Here is a 22371-nt window from a genome sequence, read left to right on the forward strand (position 1 = left end):
ATTTCAGAGGTCAAATAGAACATCGATCAAGTGGGCAGAAAAATTGCTTTTTTCCTTCCCCTTCTTATCCTCACAATCCATGAGGGAATGTGGACTGTGAATTATAGTTTGATCTATCGTTCAAGCACTAAAATGTTTTCTTGTTTCAAATTTCTGTGTTGTTTTGGGTAATGAACCTGGAAATTGGATTCCCTTTGAGCCAATAAAAAATTGTGCCCAATACATGTATCTCAGCAACATAATTCTTAGACCCACAGAGATTTGCCTGCTGCTACCTTGAACACATTCCTAACTTGATGCTGGTGCTTAGTAAAGGCTGTACTAATACCCACAGTGTCATAGATCAATTTTTAGCAGTGATAAGGACTCTGTGAAAAAATATACTCTCCATTTCCATGCCCTTTTACAGAAACCAATTAAAATGATATTGTGTGGGCTTATTCTGACCACTTTCCATGTACATAGTTGTTTGCCATTCTGCATCAGAGTCCAAGGAGAGGTATTCTCACCTGGAGTGAAGGGGACAGGGAGACTCCATTTACCAAAGAGGTCTCCAAGGCCAGAAATCAGGGGTTTGCCATTGTGGAACACATAAAATAGATTAGTACCCTGTTTTCCTCCCCTTTTCATCTCCTGTCATGCTAACCACAGAGCATGAGCGTTATAGGAACAGAAGAGTAAAATTGCTTAGATTTTCCAGTAATTTTTGAAGTTTTATTAATGAACATTTAAGCTTTTTTCCTATTGGTTTGGACATGAATATTGTAATCTTTATTGCCTAATAAAAGTGTATTTTTATTAGTTGCCATATCTTTCTCGCCATTCACCTTTTATGACTTTTTGTTGTTGTATAGGTTATTGTGACAAGTGAAGTGTTCATCCTGAGTAGGTCTCTGAACTAGATTTTCACTTGGGAAGCAAAAATGCTATAATCCTGCTCTGTGATCAAAACCAGGATGGATTGACTAAGATTTTTTTTAAGGACTGTAACTCACAGTTAAGGGCCTGAGCTGCTCAAATCCTTCTTATCTGAACGATTCTCTCTCATTTTATGTAAGTAACCTGAGGAGCTATTAATGATAGAGGGATTTTTCTTTATTCCAGAGCAATTAATATCTACCATATACTGCAAAAATAAATCTGTTAAACATGAACTTTCAAAAGGTGAAGAGAAGCAGAACTTGATGAAAACATATGAATTCTCTTAAAGTGGAATCTAGGTGTTTTCCCATCCAGGAGTGCTATCCCTGCAATTGTCAGTGCATTTTAAATATCCTAATATTCACAGCCATATATAACATGCTGATAGACCTTATAATATCAGGTTTGTAGTTTAATTTCCTTTGATTTATTTCAATAGTGAATGTAGATTTTTAAAACAGCTGAACTCTCTGAGACACTTCAACTAAGCCATGTCTCTCAGCACTGTATATGAAAATCAACACATGTACAAATGTATATATTACATGATTTTTTCCATGATTTACTGTCCAACAGAGAGAAAAAAATCCAAATTTCATATGGGTGAGGTATTTCTGTTTCACCATTTAACTTGAAGTTCTTAAAAGGTAGCATACAAAAAAAGAGATGTTAACGTGAACAACTGCATTGGTATAAATGAGGAGTTAGGAGAGGTTTATTTCTAGCATTAACTTAAAACACATAGATTTCTCAGAAAAAAATTACTCCTGGGGACTGGCTGCACTTCAGGCATTCTTCATGGGGATTCTGAGTGGGAAGACAGTATTGGCCCTTAGCAGAGGGTTTGTGTCAATTGCCTTGTTATGACTGGGACCCAAGTGATCAGAACTGCCATATTAAATGCAAATTGATAAATGAAACTCTTTACCACCAGTCCAAAGGCAAAAAACAGCTGTGGAAATAATGCCAGATATATTGACAGCACCGTAGTGTTTTCCATGGAGTTTAATATATGTATTTTATCACTAATCCTTTAGAAACTTCTAAAGTAAATCTTTTATCTTCTATTGTGTGTCCATATTGATCTGCTGTTGAAGTGTTGCTTGCAGCTGAGAGGTATTATTCATTATGTTTGGAAGCTGTTTGATCAGAGAAGAAAAGAATATAGCATGGTTTCAAGAGAGTGAGAAAATCAAATCAACTTACATAGATGAAAAATAAATAGTGAGATGTGCTTCAGCTTCCTGTTATTTATATTTCAGAGCTTTTTCTTTCCCTGAAGACACCAGTGAACCTTCAGACAAATTGACAATGTCTTAAGTAAGCTAATAAAAAGCCCAAGCCTTCTACTTTTTAACAATAGAGATGTCTATAAATATAAATGTGAAATTTCAGCCCTTTTGCCCATGTTTTGTTTCACACCTTAGTTTTCTGATTTTATAGAGACTTAAATAATGTTCTGAATTGAAGTAATATAATCATATGTATGATTGAGGGGTGATTTTTCAAAAATTTTTTGTAGGTGAATATTGACTATCCCTTTGAATGTAAAATGTGGCACAAGAACTTCATACGTACTGTCAATCATAAAAAGGGGAACATACAGAAACCATTAAAAGATTTTTTTAACTGCCTTTCCTCTAACTAAGCCTGTTATACCTACACAGGCTTCCCACCTCTCCCCCTGCTCTTCCCTTTCCAAGCCACATCTCCCTCTTACCTCTGATAACCATCCACAATCAATCCAAAATGTATCTCTTTTCTTTAGAGTATGACAGAACCCAAGGTTTTCCTTTCTGACATCTCCCATTCCTGAGTTCAGACATGATATCCATCATCAGGGACATCACACGGATCTGAGTGATTGCTCTTCTGCACCCTCCCAGTATTTCCTTGGCCCAATTATATTCCTGCCTGGGCTGTTTGTTGCTTTCTCAGAAATCCATAATACACTACCCATTGGAGGGGGGAGGGAGGAAATGCCCTAGGCTTCCTAGGAGTTGTTGTAGGGATTGTATAGTTTACTCAGTCCATAAATGTAACATTAAAATGAACCGGCGGTATCTGTGTTTGGATGACTATTGAGTGACAAAAGCAGTGCACTATTCTTGTGCAATCAATATCCTACACGTGAAACCAAAGGCAGCACTTTAAATTACAAAAGAAAAAAAAAAAGGAGGATACTGCAGTAATAACAAAGTGATGTCTACATCTGCTTTTTCTGCGTATTGCTGCCTTTTCATAGCAAAATACTTATTTCAGATCCTTTCTGCAGCCACCAGCATGTTCTAAAGAGTGACACTGACAAAGCACAGGCTGTGCACTCTCCACATTTGTCAGATATTCTTCCTTGTGCCTACCTAGCAGAAGTGTTATACTGTTCCTTTGTTCTTTGAAAGCTTTTCTTGGCTGTCTTCTCATTTTTAGGTGCTGCAATCCTAAGCAAGCTTGCTTTTTGGGCTTCATCTGGAAAGGTGAGAAGGTAGCTGGTTAATTACACAGGGAAAAAGGTAGAGAAACAGGAAAAAAGTCATTAGTGAAATAATATTTTGTTCCTGGTGGTAAATTTAATCAAAATATCAATGTGAAACTGCTTCCACAGAGGAACAAAGCTAATAATACCTGAAATTGTTCTACATGTTGCAAGATGTAATAACAGCACTGCACAATGACTATAATTTTTTAAACATTTAGATTTAAAAATTCTACACCTATCTATCTATTGGCAATTTGAGGCACCTGAATTCCTTCATTAATTTGGTTTTATGTTCTCAGAGAGAGAGAGAGACAGTAAATCTGTAGTAAAATCATCAATTAACAAATGAGCTCTGCTCAACAAGATTGCAGGTTCAGACCTTCTTGCAAACTTTACTCACAGCCTGTTGAACTCCCCCATCCATGCAGTTTGCTTGAGAACATCCAGGGCAGGATAGCCACAATTCCTTCATTCTGGGCAGGCAAACTGGGATGAGTGCTGCACAGGGTGCTGGCACAGGCTCACAGTGCCAGGGGCTGAGTCACAGCACACCTTGCAGGTCACTGCTCCTTGCAGTGGCAATGCCAGACATGTCCCCAGGTGTCCCAGACAGCCTGGATTTTGTGTGCACAGTGCCAACTCCTCCCACGTCCTGCTCTGCTCAACACCTACCAATGAAATCATGGTGACATCTCTAATTGGGCTGTGACATCCCAAATAACAGCTCTCTTGGCTTTTTCCCATCAAGATTTAGTTTCACGACAGCAAGAGAGCATCTCTAGGACAACTAGGATATATTCCATCTTTAGTTTTCATCCAACAGCCTCTTTACCATCCCACAATTAAGAATCAGCTGATCTGTAAGCTGGAGTGAACTGATCTGACAGCTGGGGAAAGAAATGGGCACTTTGGTTCACTGGGAAAATGAGCACTTTTTTCTTTTGCTTTCCCCAGAATAAAATACCTAGAGCTATTTTAAATCAAATTATTATATTATTTTAAAGCACTACTGGACTTCAAAATAGGCAGCTGATATTAAAATCTAAGTATCTTTGTGTAAACAATAATTCTCTTCAAATAAATATGACATCCCAGAGCATTTTGCTAAGGAAACGCTACATTTCAAATTAAAGAAAATATCTTGACTTTTAAATTCAGATTTTCTTAAGAAGGAGCAGAGATATATTGAGATGGGGAATTTTGAAAGAGTTCTGACTGATAGTGAGATGAATTTTCCATCCCAAAGAGAGGAGAAAGAAAAGGTGTTGAATGGATGCTTTAGTGGAGACTTGCAGGAGCCATAATGTTCCTGTTCAGTATGAGAATCTTTTCAGGCTGCCCTGTTCAGGGCAGGAAAGCCCTGTGGGAGATGGAGATCCATACTCATTATTGGAGTTTGAAAAAAAGGCAAAGGACATTTAATATTTTTCCCTTTAACTTCATTTCGGTTCCAGTGCATTTCCTACTTTACTCAGAGTAAGTGGATAACTTAGTAAGTCAGGTCAGATTTACCAGGATGATCAGGTTTCTTTTTGTCCCTGAGGAAAAATATTATCAAACCACCCACGTGAGGAAATGAAATGTGTTAAAAAATCTAACATGTATGATTTTCTGGTTAAAAAAAAAAAAATCCTGTATGACAGTTGCTGTATTGCAGTTGAAACAACATGTATTTATTTGATGATTATCTGATTGAAACCAAGTTAACACATCAAGCTGACTGCTTCACTTTTCTTCAGTATCACTCTCATTCTTTAAACACTGACTTGGGCTGGTGGGCTCTGAAAGCAAATTGTGGCCTCAGAAATGTACTTTAAGGCACTTTTTAATTAACATATGAAATGTGCAACATGCCTGACCCAAAAGGGCTGCCAAAAGCCACCAAAGGATTCATAGTGAGTCAGGTAAAAGCAAAAGAAACAAAACGAGGAGAGGTATCAGCTGGACAGGGTACTGAGGGTTTTAAGATGGCCTCTGTGTGACAGAGACAATAATATAAAAATCTTAGGATATCTTAAGAGTCAAATGATACATGGATAAGGATACCATGGAAACATTTATCCCAAATCACATGACTTCTAATTCATATTTAGTTTTTACTGTGTAAGCTTTTGGGAGTATCTCACAGTGAGGAAGTCTATAAAATGAAGAATGTAGCTTAGTTTAATAATGTTTAACCTGTCAACATTAAATTAATTTTGACTGTGATAATTGAGTTTTAACGTATAAATTTGGCCATTAGGAACTGTTTTTATACAACCAAAATAATTTTGCATGTAAAAAGCAAACCAACACACCTAACTGAAGCGAGAAATGTACTGATAGAAAAATACAAAATAATGAGGGATAGAGAAAACTGGACGGAAAAAAAAAGAGGCATTTTTAGAATTTTGGCCTTGAAGGTATTTTAAAAAGACAGCTTTGACTCCAGAGACAAAAAAGTAATATATTATGAAACCTTTATATTCTGGTACCATCTAGAGGCCAAATGGCACAGCATCCCATTTTGCTAGGAGCAGTACAAACATATAAAATTATAGATTTTCATTCTTCAACCCAAAGAAAGGGCATGGCAAACTCACAGCTATTGCATGTCTGTGTTATTTCTTCTTGATGCAATATTTTCTGTCTGTGTCTATTCCTTGCATATTGTCTGGATCATCTGTGTGCAAACCCTGGATGTGCCATCCTTGTGTCAGGAGCACAAATCACAAGTACAGAAGGCAGATTGTGCCTCTGCTGCAAGAACCTCAACAGCTGCAGCCACCAAAATGTTATCATGACAGGAAATACAGCCAGGGTCAGGAATGAGTTGTTCCTACCACTGTGGTGCCCTGGGATTGCAGTTTTCTTTGTAAGATGTCTGAAAGACCCCTTGCTCGCATTTGGGGTGGAATGTGTAAGGCCAAAAATATATATATATATCATCTTCAAATCCTCCTGCCTTTCAGTTGCAGAGTTTGTAAGTGATACCCAAGGAAATATGTACATTTTTATTTTGCTGCTGTTACTTTGCTGCTGAATTGTTGTGAGTGAGACAGCAGAAGAATTTTTGAGCTGCTGTTCCAAGAAAGAAACATTAAAATAGCAGCTTTTCATGCAAGCCAGTGCTACTGAAGTGACCTGAGAATAAGCCAGCCCAAAGGCTGGAAGGCATCAAGACAGGATTACTTGAATCTGTGTGTGAGCAGGCAGAATTAGGCAGCCAGGGCAAATAGATGTAATTATCTGGGGTAGAGCACTGCACTAATGAAGCTGTGCTGCTTCCAGCCAGCCAAAGACATCTCTGGCTAAGGGGAATGTCCATTCCTCACACAGGTCTGGTTATTATTTCAGCTGGGGGATAGGGCAGGGGTCACACTCAGTGATTTCTAAAAGGGTTTGTCACTGATTTCAGTGCGATTAGGACTATGTTTTCTGACTTCGTAAGTTTTCCGATTTTCCGTAAATTTAACTTCATGTCTGGGCTTTGGAATTTTGAGCTTTCCATTAAATTTTGCCTTACTATTGAAATTCATGGAGTGAAATATAAAATGCAGACTTGTTCACCTTTCAGTTAGGTGCTTCGTGGGTTGGCTGCAGCATCCACAGTGGTCATACAACAGTCTAATTTATTTTTCATCTATTTAATACACAGAAAAAGATTTATATTTGCAGTGAAACTATAGAGATCTTTAAGATTTCCTACATGTATTACAGGAGGATCCTGGAAACCAAAAAACAAATAAATTGGGTAATTTACTCATATGAAGTAGATAACCTTCTATCCTTGGAAACATAATATTGTACCGGAATTAACTGAAAGAAAGAAGAATAAATTACTTTATGACCTTTTAAACTTTATGTTTTAATTTTTTGCTTTAGTCATTAGCAGACAGGTATAAAGAATATCTACCTCATTCAACTATATTTGGAATTAACCAAAAGCAGTAGTCTGCTTCCAAAAATAAATGACAATATTCCTTCTGCTTTCAGTAGGTGTAAGATCAGACATGAAATACTGGCAAATATTTTGACCCCAGTTACTTTTGTAAGAGGCTCCAGTGCCAATGTCACTGTGGCACTCAGCAAGTGTTATCAGTACAGAAGATCATGGTAAAATTAGAAAGGTTTACAGCTTTTACCTTTCTTTGGAATTTACTGGGAGAGCTGGTAAAATCTGAACATTTTTTTTCTGGCAAGTTCTGTGTGCTTTTGTCTGAACTTTGCGGATGTGAAAGGTAAAAGGCAAAGGTTTGCTTTAACCTTTCCTTTCTTCACAAGCTAATCCCAAAAGCTGAACTGCAGAGGGATCACTGGGGTCACAGCTTTAATAGGGGCACACTGGAGAGGGAAATCCCACTCGTTTGACACTGACAGTAATGCAGACATCTGATTCCTGCCTGGAAGTCGATGAAGTAGAGCTAAAATAAATAATAAATCAGCCCCTAAAAGAGTTGTTTGTTTGGTTGTTTTTTTTTTAATAGTACTATATAAGAACCAAATAAGTGGGCAGGCAGGGGTGAGGTAAGGAGAAGCACCACAACACACCTAACTTCTTGTGGGAAGTTATACGTGGGAAATGCAATCCTGATAAATTTCAGTACTTACAGGAATAAAGAGCCACTGTTAGTTATTATTTTAGAAGAAAACATATTTTCAATGTTTCCCTAACTTATTGTTATGTTGTCAAAATGGATTTATGTGAAATTGTTGCCAGTTCATTTTCCATCAAAGTTAAGTCTTCATTTTTTGAGTGCCCATGCTTTTCACGTAAAATTTAAAAAAAGAAGCTTTTAAGTGGTTTTGTTGGACAAAACTGTTCAAATGCTAAGAATGGTCTTAAAACCTGCTTCTAGTCCAGGTGTTGCAGTCGTAAATCAGATAGTCAGATTATTAAATCAGCACAATTTCATTTTCCCCATTCCTTCTGTAAAGAAAATTTTGAACTGAATTATTTGATTCAACAATTTTTACAGAAGGGAGGCACTTTCTCACAGACAGAACTTCAAAGTGACTTCTTTGCTTTAGAATAAAAATATTCCTGGGACTCTGCCTCAGCCAGATTCCTAACTCAGGGTATCTGCTGATCACAGCCATCCAGGCTGCCACAGATGTTAAGAAAGCTATTGACCATCAGTGGGTAGTAAAATTTTTCTGCTCTCACTTTATTGCTGCCCCCATTAAACCATCCTCTCAGGTCCCATATTTGTGTAACTGGTTCTGTCCCCTATGGCCTGGAGTCATTAGGCCATCCCTCAGCAGTGGACTATATAATGCTTTCTTAATTAACCCTGTGGATCTCGTTGCCCCAAATAACATTTAAATGGGAGCCTGTAGCAGTAATATCTTGATATAGTTTTCTACTGGAATTGCTTGAATGGAATGCATAATTTCAGAGAGAAATCCTAAAAGCCCACAAGATACTTCTGAGATAATTACAACATAGTTTGTCATTTTGCAACAGAAGGACTGGATTTATTGTCAAGACAACATTCCTTTTTTTGAATGCCATCCTTATTCAGCTGCAAGTTATTTGAGTTTCTGCTAATCCAAATAAACGGAAAAGAGTAAGAGTCTATTTATCAAAATGTTATCACATACATTAGTTCACAATTGTACCCCAACCAGCATCTTTAATTGGTCAGTACTTATTACTTCTTGAATTAGAAATTAATTTATGAGGTATTTGTTTCCATGCTTTTTGAATCCTTTGTCTCCAGCACATCCTTTTGCACAGATCCTCAGATTCAATTCAAGCTATTTGACCATAGAATGAAGCACTCATGTCAAGCATGTCAAGTGTGTTTGGCATCAGATAAGTCTATAAGTGTGAATTTGTGTGTTCTACTTTCAATAAAAAACATGAGTAATCTATTTCTTGGGATCAGTTACTTGTTTTGTGCTGTGGCATTTTACTTTGTCCTCCAGCTGTCCTCATTTCCACGAACAGAAGTGATTTGCACTTCTGCTCAAATCTCACTCTGCAGGTTGAGGTTTGGTGGGGATTCATCCTTGTGCTTCTTGTCTGAATGAAAGTCTAGACCACAGATCACAGGAGAAGCAATTAATCACTTTGTGCAGACCATATTTTATTCACTATAAATAGTACAGAAGGTATCCCAGCCATTTTACTCCTTTGTAATTTTATTTTAATTTCTTTTTCATCCCCAGCCTAATGATTCACTCAAGGTTTTGCACTTACTGAGAACTTCCAAGTGCAGAATTTGCAGTCATGGAAGATAAACATGGAAACCATCACAATAAGAGAAAAAATGTCATGGAAGTGAAAAGTGTAAGTCTGTATTTACAGGGTAATGAGGCACAGGATAAAAAATGTGTTGGATCTACCTACGAAGGAGGCTAAGACAGCCTAGAACAACAGAAATTCAGAAAAATTAGCCAGGTATGCAAATTTCAAGTCGCAGGCACACAGCTGGTCACTCTCTATGTGACCCTGTCTGGAGGGATAGTTATATTCTTTAAAAATAATTCCTCTTGAACAGTGGTTTCCTAACAATGCTTTTCCATGTGTTTTGTCACCATGATTCTTCTACTTCATGCACAAATTACTGCTAAAATTACCAGTAACTTAGAACTCCCGGATTGGTGTCTGTTCTGCAGAGCCTCCTGGGAGCCAAACCCCACAAATGCTCCCTGGTGGTGTTGGCTCCCTGGGAAAGCATATGGACCACTGCTGTGATTTGGAGAGGAAATGGCAGCAGACTTGGAACTCTTTAAGGAATAAAAACTGAACTGAATGTAGGGTTAACTGATCAATATTCTTCTTAAATATAAAACATGGATGACTTTTAAAAAATACTGATTTAGTAGCATGAAAAGTTAATTTTCTTCCCATTTGGTAAAAGGATTATTACATGCTGTTTCATTTACCAAGTGGATTATGATTGGTCAAATGGGAGCTTTTGATAAAAATTAATTAATTACAAAGTATTTACCCTTTTTTCCTGGACTGGGCAAGCCATCTTATTTGTAAATAAATTTTGGAATGCAATTATGGAGAGATTTACACTTCTAACTAATTGTTCAATATGCCTCATTATTTTTATTTGAAAAAATCTGCTAATGAGAAATGCCAACCAAATGTTTGTTGTTACTCTCTTTTTAATAAATGAGATACTGAACAAAATTTTTGGCTTTTATTTTTTGGAACAGATCCCTTGTGAAAGCTATGCTTACAGAAAGAGCTTTCCTTATTCTCTTTGACAAGTCACACTTGTATCTTTTTAGAAATAAGAAAATTACTCTTTTCTTAAGTCAGGAGGAGAAAACAGAAGTTAGACACCTTTAACAGGGTCACATTATAGAGCAGGTGACCACAGTGATTTACCTAAAGGAACAGAAAGAAAACTGAAGGCATTCTTTCATTTTTTTAAAGAAGTGCTCCTTAAAACTCACTGAGATTTTTCAGCCAAACTCTAATTGAGTTTTCAGCTTGCTCATCTCAGTATATAAACAACCTGCCCCTCGTGTGTCCTTTCTATCACCTTTAGCCTCCAGCTTTTCTCAAAAATGCTGAGAGAAAGATCGAGCACCTTGCCTCCCCTCATTATCTGCCTTAGCTATTACATGCTCAACAGCAAAGTTATTATCATTCACATTTTTTCCCCATTAAAAAGGCAAGTGGTGAGGATCAAGGCAGCAGCAGGCACCTCTTCTCTTTCTCTACAATTTCTAAAACTGCTATGAATTTGCATATTGAACACACACCAGGAGCATGAGATTAATGTCCCCACTGGATGTGATGAGGCTCTGTAAAGCCTGAGTTTCGTTTTTATTAGTCCTAGATGCTATCATCAAACCAAACTCTGGCTGTACTACATTTCTCACTGTCCTTGAGAAAATGGATGGGTAACTTATAACCATAATTATGCCCACTCACTGGCCTAATGAAGAGAATTAGGGAATGTGTAAACAATAGCTGTGCAGGGGAGAGTATGCATAATTGGCAACTATTAATCTAATAGTGAGAGAGGGAGACGGGTGAGGATGATTAACATAGGCCACACAGAATGATCATTTGTGATAAGGATGACTGAGAAGACATTGACATTATTTAGCCTTCCCTGCTGGCAAGGAGAGCATGTATAGAAAGAAAATTAAATGCAGGATGGATCAGCAGGTGTGGTGTAGCAGGCTTTCAGCACTCACAGTTTTCCTTCTCTCTAGAAAAATTGCCCAAGTTCTCTATTAGTACCACAAAAAGTGCTGAATGGTGATGTAGAAGAGCAAATATTTTCCACTGTCTCAAACAGAGATTCATTGTCCAAACTGTAATTTTCTGGGCCAGCTAAGTGCATTGTGAGCTATGGAAGGCAGAGGTTTAAGTTCTCATTTGGATCTTCTGTCCTCTGAGTGGTCCTTTCCTTGTGCAGGCAGGAAAGTGACTGCAGGATGATGGAGAGTGATTATTAAAAAGAAAAAAAGAGAGAAGAGGTAGACAGTTCATGGAAAGGAAGAAAATAGCAGTTAACTGGAACTGAGAAAAGGCTGTAGGTTTTGTGAACAGACAGTGAAAGAAGGATAATAAAGGATGACTGGGACAATGATGACCTGGTATTTAGGGGGTGACAAATTAAAAAAGTGTATTGGAGATTTTTCAGCTGTGAGGAGGAAGCCCCCTGACTGGGGAGGAACTGAATGGAAAAATAAGAAGAAGGAGGGTGAGCAAATCTGGCAAGAGACTAGGGTGTGGAAATAGGGGATTGCAGGGTGTGGATCTAGACTAGGTGAAAGTGAGATGCTCAGGCTGCAGTGCTGAGAGGAATTCCTTGATGTAGACAACAGACCATGAGACTACAGCCAGCTGATTAAAAGGGACATGAAAAGAATAAATTCTACCTATCTGACCATTTTGTGTGAAAGTTTTTGGTACTTCTCAAAAGTTGCTGCACAGAGTAGAGGGTCTTTCTACTAAAAAAGCTGCACCAAAGACAGGGCTTTTACCATCAAATTCTGTATTTATTTTTTATTGCTATAGCCTTCAAAATATAGTAAGCAGAAAGCTTGAAGAAGGTAACAGAGAAGGAAGCATTGGGAAAGGGAAGAAGGAAGCATTGGGAGATTTAATTGCCAAAGTCTCACTCTCAATCTGTATTTCTCAAAATGACTGTCTCAAGACTGCATCCATGCACATAAAAGAAACACAAATGGAAATTAGGAGATGGTCCTGTGCTTTCCCAGTCATGTGTAGTTTCTTCTTCTGCATCCAGAAAATGCAAAGAAAATATTTCTATTGGATTCATGTGGATTCATGTGGGTAGAGCTAGAACTTCAAAACACATTATGAAAAAAATGCCAATTGTTGCCTCTGTGAAACAAAAGTCAGGCCAACACCCCACCCAAAGACAAAATCAGAGACACTTAAAATGGCATTACCTGAAATCCCTGAAAACTAACACTCATCCAGTTCAAGTTTAATCAGAGACTATCCATCTGTTCTGGGGAGGCTGCAAAGGCTTTCTGCCTTCCCATGTGCTCCAAAACCAGAAAGCTTCCAAAAACTGTCAGTGCAATGAAGCCTCTCCTCCTTCCCTCTGCTGTGCTTGTGTTTGCTTGAATCAGATTCAAGTCCTCAGCTTTTATTATAGAATTTTTCTTCCATTTACTGAAACATCATGTCTTATTTAAAGAATATATATTTACTTTACTGATGAACCACAGACTGTGTGTATTCACTGCAGACTGTGGAATTAAGAACAAGACTCCAGGCATGCTTTTCTTTTCCCATAGCTGTCCACCAGCACCTTAATATTTAAATGCCTATGGGCTCAAAAAGATTTTTTTTCCCACAGTGATGGAAACCAAAGGAAAAAAGTCTATGCTAGCATTTATTCCCTCCTTTAAAGTCATCACTTGAAGGCTTCTCACCCCTGAAATCTTTCAGAACAGAACAGAATGGAAAACTATTTCAGCTGGAAGTGACCTACAGTGACCATCCAGTGATCATCCAGTCCAGCTGCTGACACTTCAAAGCTGACAAAAACTGAAAACATGTTATTAAAAACATTGTCCAAATGCCCCTTAAAAACATTCTGTTTCTCCTCAAAGGGTTTTTTTCTCCCCACATATCCTGACTCTGAACTTACCTCTCCAGATGCAGTCTCTTCCTGATGAAACTCATTATATTTTGCAGAAAATTACCTGAATTCTCCTTGTATTCCTAATGTTGAATTTCTCTTTCCAAAGCTTATCTGCCTCTAATCTATCCTTATCAAACACCTTTGCCATGCCAGAATACTGACCTGCTCCTAAAGTCCTTCTTTGGGATCTGTCCTTGGCTGAGCCAAAATTTTAACTCAGAGAGAGACTGCCACAGTGTCCCTATAGCTCCATACATCACTGACAAAGCTCAGAATAGAGAAAATTTTGCTATTAAAAATCTATTTACTATTAAGGATACACACAGCACAAGCAGAGTCATCCCTCAGATAATCCCAGAAACATCAGTTAAAACTGAAAAACAAGACAAAAATTCCCTCCCCAAAAAACCCACAAAAAACCACAAAAAACCAAAACAACCAACCCCAAAAGATACTAAATAAGCAAATACTATGTTAAAGAAATATCAAAATAGCTAACATCAAACAGATATTTTGCACCAGAAAAGATGCTGTAAATTAACTCTGTGATGGCATCTGTGGCTTTCCAAGTCACCAGTGATTTGTGGAAATGAGTTTCAGCATCAGGAGGAAGCCCACTGGCAGTGAGATGCCTACAGGATCTGAAACAGGGTTTGGATTGCTCAGGAAGTACAGCAGTACAGAAGACCAACCAGAGAATGAGTTTTAAGATCTAACATTATTAATTTGGCACATTATCAGGTTAATTTAAACCATTGTCTCACTCACTGGTCATTTAGCAGGTACTTCTACAGGCACAAGGGCAATGATTTTATAACAAGGCACCATCCATAGTGTCTGAGGGAATTCAGGTAATAATGTGGGAGACACTCCTGTGGAAGCCAAAAGGTCTAACAAAGGGGAGTTTTTATACCTCTATGAGTCTGCAATTTTGCTCTCAATATGCACTGGAATTGTGCCACCTCCTCCAGTTCACCGTAATGGCGAGATGCTGAACTTTGGTTTTCTTTAATTCAGCTGAGCCTCTCAGCCTCTCTCTCCATTGTGTGTTTATTTGGCACATTCCTTATTGGTTTTTGAAGGATTGCAGCTTGAGCCAAGCTTTGCTTGCTTTCAATATTAAAAAAAACCCCAACAAACCACAAATCCCCAAATAGTATCCTACTAAAACATCATGGTGAAGTTTTTACCATCCCAATACGTTGAGGGAAGAGGGAAGAACTTAAATTAACTCAGGTTGCACTGAAAAAATATTACAAGTTACAAAAATATGTTCATCATTATTGTCAATAAACTAAATTTTTACTGTGCTAAGAGAAAAAAAATTCCAAGGACTTTCTCCCTCTCTTTACAAAAAAAGCCCTGCAACCATTCTGATTCTTTCAATGTTTCATGTTATTAGCTGAATATTTTTAAAAAGAAGAAACTTCTTTTTCCACTTAGATGAGACCAGAAATGCAAAGAGAATCATAAAATATATAACGTGCCTTTTTTTTTTTAAATTTTCCACAGGTAAAGAAAGGAATGCATTGAGGGATTTAGCATTCTTTCTTCATCAATATTGTAAGAAAATTAAATTACTCCTAAAATTTCCATCATATTAAAAAGGAAGTGTAGGAGAACAGTGTGTGGGTGAGGCAGGGAATGGTATAATGCTGTTAAATTAAAATTTATGTCAAAGAATTAAATGCATACAATGTGTACATGGCATATGCCTTAGGCATCTCACATTTGAGACCATATTAAAATAATAATTTTTATAATAATGAAACTCTTTAAAGTAATAAGACAGTCATCAGGACACCTTTTGATAATTATTAGAGCATGAATCATTCTGAACTCAGGTGGTATTACAGTAAATCATTCCCCTTAAACAATTGTTAATAGATGAGGAACAGAAACTAATTTTCAAGGTGAAATAAAATAGGCAGTAACTTTTGAGTTTTTAATCCAGAATAAAACAAACACCCAGACAAACTCCCCAAAACAACGATTTTGAATTTTCTGGAAAGTAAGATATTCTCCCAAGAAAGGTATCAGGTCATGCCAAGTGAAAAATAGCTGTATGGTATTTCACAAATATATTGTGGTTACTGGTGCTCTGAAGATGTAAACCAGAGCCTCAACCATACTTAAACATTTGGGAAGGAGTAGATTTGCAGCTGATGTACATCAGACCCTTTGGAGCAAAAGTTAATTTTTCTATGGAGCATAAAGCCACAGAGGTCTTCAGAGCAGTCACACACTTCCCATCCCTCCCTGTCAGGAACTTTCTTCCATTGCCCTAAAAAAACTAACCAGAATAGGCCTTTACATTAAAAAAAAAAAAAAAAAAAAAAAAAAAAAAAGGTTCAGTAAAGCAGGATGCAGATGAGGCATCCCAATTACTGCTCACCAGGGCAAACTTATCTTTGGCTGTTAATTATTATATGACAGTACTATAAATATCTGTGTGCAGAGCCTGGAGAAAGAATTTTCAAGTCAAAACTGTTTGCACAAAGTCCATCAAGTCCAGGGCTCCACCAGAGCTATTCCTGTAATTCATGGCTTTCAGGGATCACTGGGTAGTTTTTTCCAATTTAATTATTACTTGGTTACAATCACAGTCTGCTCAAGATGTCATGAACTGTGCTTTTGGTGCAGATTAGACAAAATAAAGTTATGCTTGAGCATGTTCTGGTTTTGCTTTCTTCCCTCAGCTGTCATGGAAGCAACAAACACTGTGAATTAATAATCACTTAAGTTTGTCTTTTCCACTGAAATCTGGCCATTTCCTGAAAAAGTTGTCACAGATTGCCGTTGTGTCGCAGGATGTAAAGATGACAGCAATTTCAGTATGCTAATGTCTCATTTGCATGTCTTAACACACAGTATTCCTCCTTGATTGGCATTCTCATTAACTTGACATTATAAAAGACTGCCTGTTAAACAACATACCCAATATTTAAACATAACTGCTATTAATTCCTCTGCTTTGCAGGAAGGAACATTTAATTTTTCAAAGGTACACTGGAGATAAATGTTTAAAGTTAGGCTGCTGATGATGAGAGAGAGGTTTTTTTCTTTTTTTTCTTTATTCAGTGTCATTTGGGTCAGGTATGGACTTCATGTGAAAAATTACACCCCAGACATGAGGACATCACAGGCACTTTAACAACTATAGAAGCTTCGAGATTTTCAGCATTTGTATATACAAGTATGGAGATAACAGAGTTTTTTCTAACATCAGATGGGAAAAGGTCAACTCCTTAATGAGGAGGACTGCTTTGAGGTATTATTTGGAAATTAGCATTGCCTCTCTGATTAAAAACAGATCTTCTCTGAGTGCACAGAACTACAGACTACTCTTAAATTTTAAAAGCCAGTCTTAAGGCTTTATTTGTGTTGTCTGTTCTGAAACAGGCTTAATACCAGCTTCCCCTTGGTATCTCTAGTATCAATACTTTCTGTTGATTCCTATGCCAAGTAACATTTTTTAAACAAAACTTTAAAATCAAAATAAGTGCTTTATCAGAATATTTGCAGTTTGGCTCCCCAAATCATCATCAAATGCAATATATGTCCCCTAGGACATACACAGCTCCCATAGGATCCTGTAAATGCAGGATGGCCTGAAGGAGATGAAGCCAAAAAAACTGCACCAGGGAGTAGGTGTGACCCGCTGGGAGCTCCTCAGAAGTCTGAAAGCTGCTGGGTTCTCAAGAAAAGGACAATTTCTGTAAAATCATTACACATCCTTGGCATGGCTCAACTTGGCAAATAGCTAACACTTCTAGCCCAACTCTAATTTGTCCCATTGAAAGTGAAAATATTTTAGGATTTTTTTGGTTTTTTGGGGTTTTTTTAGGGGGGGAGTTTTGCAGTTTTTTGGTTTGGGTTTGTTTTTTGTGTTTTTTTTTTTGACACTCTATCCCAAAGATTTTATTTCTCAAGCAGAAAAACTACTGGCTTAAAGCCAACTTTCAAATAAAAATATTTCACACCTACCTAGTTCTCTGGTTGAATTTCTGGTTTCCTCAGGACCAATTAATGTCTTCTTGACTATAACTACCTCAAAATTATTTTCAGATGATAAAACTTCCAAATGCATTTTTTTACCAAATCAAAGGCAAAGATTGTTTTGCGACTGGACTTTTTTCCCCTCATTTGTTTCAATATCCTGATGTGACAGAAAGAGAGTTGTCTATGATTAGGTGGCCACCCCTTATTGAAGAGCTAGAAAAGCAAGAAAAACAGTCACAGGAGTTTTTCCCAGGCTGTTCCAGCTAGGAAAATCCTTCTGGAAAATTGCTGTTTCCCACTGAAGCATCCTGGTTCTTACCCCACTGGAGTATTGACTAATTGCTATAATAATTGCTATAATATTTCTTTACACAGTGATTTCTTATTTAAGAAGTGTTGAGTAAGGTCTTGGAAACAAATTGCTTAATGTTGACCAAACCTATGGAATTCTTCCAAGCCCACAGAACTTTTTGTGCAAATTGACAGTCTTGCATGCAGCCACCTTGAGTTTAGAAGAAGCAAAGTCAAGCTTAACATCTTTCTGAGCCTCAGAGGCAGGTCATGCAGCAGCCAGAGGAAAGGAGAAATTGAATGCCCATGCATGGGCAGCCTAACCTAAAAGCTAATAAAAGAGCAGCATATTTTTTCTTTTAATCTGTTGACTGAAGTGAGAGATGGAAAGCGAGTGCCAAGTAGCAGCTATTATAGCATTGTGCACATGACATTGAAGTTCAGGGTCAGTTGTTTCCATTACAAACCCCATTTTTCAGGGTTTATAACTTGTCTGCCTTAAATAACATCTAGCTGAAACTGGCATGCAACCTGTCGGGACAGCTATATATATATATATATATATATATATATATATATATATAAAATATATGCCATATTTTCCCATTTCTTTCAGGAATAAAAACCAAGAAATCCTTACATCATTCAACTCTTTTGCATTTTTAATGCAGTTAAAAGCTACTTAGTAACTACAGGGGAACAGAAAGGTTCTAAGACAAAGGGAAATACTTTTAAGGGGAAAACTTTTAATGCAGTGTATCCTGGACCACAGGAAAACTGAAGCTATGAATTCAGATTTTGCAGCTCGAGTCAACTCTGCGGCTTTTAAAGTGATGTCAAGCTGTGTCTCCAGCCATACAGACAGATGAAAAAACATTTCTCACTACTGTTTTTCCTCTCCATTTATTTGTCTGTGATGTGAAATCCAGCCAGTGAGCCACCTGACTCGAGAAGCATAGTGATGTCTTTAGTGCTGAGATCAGTACAACTTGGATCCCTGCATAGCTGTGCCACAGGGAAAACAAGAGATGACTGTTCTTTTCATAGATCTCTGAGAACATAGATGAAACACATGGCAAGAGGAGAGCAGGGCAGGGGGAATAAAAGAAAAGAAAAAAAAAAAAGGGAAGAAACAGTTTTCATTAAATGCAGCTAATAAGCCTAGACGATTTATTCCATAAAGGTGGAAGGACGTGAAAATTGAAATTAATTTCACAACTCCTGAGTACAGGCACTGTTGAGAGTGAATACCTCTTTTGAGAGTGAATACCTCTTTTTCTGCTCCTTCCTGATGGTTCTGCCCCAAACATCAGCTCACTTAAGTGCATTTGAAATGCTCTTCTGAAGTCCCTTGAAGCTGACACAGCCTCTCCAACCCTTCCACACTATATTATGGACACCAAGGTGAGGATTGTCTCCTCACACACACCTTTACACTGCCTCCACTTCTCCCTGTGATGAATTAAGGCTTCTTTGCTACATCATCAGAGGTGAAGTCAGAAAGCATTTACAGCACCTGGGCTATGTAGCTCAGCTCTTGGAGGAAATTTGTGCAGAATACAGTGCTAAGGCACAAAGAGGACTCAGGTTCTGAGTGAGTGTTCACTGTCACAGCTCTGCCTCTCCTGACACGTTAAAAAAACACCTTGTGAAATTTACAGCTGAAGCACCAACTGCCTAAAGTCATCTGAATCTACTGCTGCCCTGAGAATTAGATACTATCAGGTGGGATGGAAAAATGTCTATTTTCTTTGTCTCTGCTACTCTTCTGATTTTGCCTTTCCAGGAGGGCAGATCAGACTCTTGCTGTACAGAGAGTGTATCAGCCTTTGACTCAAGTCATCCTCAAGCTTCCCCTCTAACTCAGTGCTTACACTACACATTTTCCAGCTCTAACAAAAAGCAATAGGAAAGCTTCATCCCAGACTGTGCAGCAGGAGAAAAATCTCTGAAAAACCCCTGCACAGGGAGACAAGCAAAATCTTATTCTGATCAAGGATTTGACCCCAGATCTCTTACCCTCAGAAAGCTGCCATAAGAAACAGATTTCAGAGTATTTAAAATTCAAACAGCTGCAGCATTTCCTACAGGAGATGGGTCATAATCCACAAAAGCCCAATGTGTTAATTGAGCCCATGAGCAAATAGGTTAGCATGACTCCTTAACCTTGCAAGCAAGATCCTCACCTGGGACTTTAACTATTTATGTTGGATAATCGTGTCAGCAGCAAAGGTTGAGAGCAGATGACCTGGGTTGTGCTGTGACTAGAGGGTAAGAACATGTTTTTGATAAGTCTGGCAATGATGCTCTTGGTTTCAGAGCCCCAAAATCAGCATCCTTCTAGTGGAACAAACATTTTGATTGTCATACTCTGGAGAGTAACGTGATTCCACATTGTTTTTCCTCCATTTTGTAACTCTACTTCTCTGTTTCATTGATTTTATTGAAAATTTTCTGGGGACTAAACATTTAATTTTTAGTCAAAGGATATATTTTTTCGGTACAGTTTGGTCTTCTGGGAAGCTTATTTAGTTTTGTTTGTTTTGGTTGATTTGTGTTTGTTTGTTTGGTTGGTTGGTTGGTTTTGAGAGAAAAGGGGAAAAAAAGAAAGAGGAAAATGTATCAGTCCAGTTACTGATTTTATTCAACAAAATGTACTTTAAAATATATAGGAATGTTTTCACACTTCCAATTGGAATGAAAAATCTATTCTCCAGCTTCAGGCATCGTGTAAGCATTTTACCTTGAAATTATAATTTGCCCTAGGATGATAATTGGGCTAGGTTTCTGCTGAGCTTTAAGTGATTTCATTGGGGTTTACTAGGCTAACAGCTACTTCAATTCTCTTGCAAAGAATGACTGCAGTTTCTGTTAGGACATATCAAATTGTTATGCCTTTATGGAAAAAAAAACCAAAAAAACCAAGTCAAAGCTCAAAAAAATAATCCTGACAACTTTTGAGGGTGACAAAAAGGTGATAGTTGGCAATTATTCTGTATGTGTGTATAAAGCTCCATATAAATAACTTATTCTAGGTAGAAGTGCAATAGAGAGCAGACCTGTAATCTTAGTTTATAAAGCTGGACACATGTTGTATTAGAAAGCCCACTCAAGTTCCCTGAGGGAATCTAGACATGCAATTAGAGGTAAACACAGAAAAACATCCCCAAGGAAAAACATAATAATAAAAAAGTATTTTTTATAATAAAGGACTATATTAAAAAAAAAAAAAAGTTGAGCATTGTATAATAAAAGCACAGAACCCAAGGCAAAAAAGGTCCAGCTAATCCTCCAAAGGATCTTTATGAGAGTTAAGGGAGAGTTGGTGATTTCACAGGAGACCTCAAGGAGCAGGATATGTAGAGCCTCATTATCCAGCACTGCCTGGACAGTAATGTCAGGGGTAGGGAGAGGGAAATGCAAAGCCCATCATTTGGCTTGTCATACATAGCTAATAAAGCAGAACTGGAGACTTCTTGTCACTGCTGGTTCATGTGGGGCCAATTTCAGTCACCTGCCAACAATCCCAGGCCGGGCAGAGAGAGCTGCACCCTCTCCAGGCTGCAGAGGCTGTGATGTTAACCCACTGCAGTGTGCCAAGGAGGAGCATCCTGTGCTAAACCTGCCAGGTTTCTCTCCATCTCTCCCTTGTGTGTGTGAATCTCTCTGCAAACAGCATTCTTAATCCACTTTGCAGGTTCACAGGTGAAGACACTTGCTGCCTCCTCTCTAAGACAAGATCCCAGTGACTCATGGTGAATGTATGTCCCAGGGGAGTTTCAGAGTTAAAAAAATTAATAGAGAACTGCATGCTCTTCATGTTAATTTAAAAATTAGAGCAGCCATCAATATCACTGGGCCTGTCTGAGCAGAATTTAACCAGTAAATTTTCTTACACCGCTCAACCAAAAGAAAAGGGCAGCTGCAACAATGGCTTCACAATTCAAAGTTCTTGGTTTATGGCTGTGTGTGACACTGTAGTCCTTATAAACAAAATACTCTCTGAGATTGATGGCTATGCCTGCTCTAGGAGTACAGAGGCAAACACACTGAGTTTCATGTTTAGTAGGCTTCAAGTCTGACACATTTTGTAATTGCATGGGAAATGGATCTCTGAGATAACTCTCTAAATTACACAGCCAACAAACTACAACCTCAGGAGTCCAGGACTTTTAATCATAATAAAAAGTATAGCAAGTGGCCACATATATGATTAGTTCACAGATATAACTAGATGGAGGATAGAACACTGGGTTGCAATCTATTTATGGAGACAGGCAGGCAATTACATGAGACAAGGGAACTAATTTTGCAGAGTGAGATATTAGCCACGGTGTCTTCATTTAATCTTTAAGCCTGTAAAATTCAGTGGTCTGAAATCTATTGAACACACCATTCAGATACCTGTGGCATTATTTTGGGATGCAGTCACTGCAGCTGTGAGCTACAGAACTAACGTGTGATCGAATAACCCCATTCAGAACTGGTCTGCAAATTAGGCTGAGAAAACTATTAATATTTTTAGTTCATCACTTTCCCCTCTAAGGACAATTTCAGAAAGTTATTCAGGCTGATTCTTGCCTAACTGGTTATCTATTC

General features: G+C 37.9%; 1 long non-coding RNA gene across 2 annotated transcripts in view; it reads right to left on the reverse strand.

Annotated features, from left to right (window-relative positions):
* Positions 1-1932: 1932 nt before the first annotated feature.
* LOC146445498 (uncharacterized) overlaps positions 1933-22371 on the reverse strand; it is a 79822-nt gene continuing 59383 nt past the window's right edge. For both annotated transcript variants that reach the window (XR_014852296.1, XR_014852309.1), the window contains exons 3-4: positions 3282-3387; positions 1933-2060 (exon numbers count right to left, since the gene is read on the reverse strand). This is a non-coding gene — a long non-coding RNA (uncharacterized LOC146445498). The remainder of the gene's footprint in view (positions 2061-3281; positions 3388-22371) is intronic.

Source organism: Lichenostomus cassidix, chromosome 1 (assembly GCF_008360975.1).
Source record: "Lichenostomus cassidix isolate B80296 chromosome 1, HeHo_3.0, whole genome shotgun sequence".
Classification (NCBI taxonomy): domain Eukaryota; kingdom Metazoa; phylum Chordata; class Aves; order Passeriformes; family Meliphagidae; genus Lichenostomus; species Lichenostomus cassidix.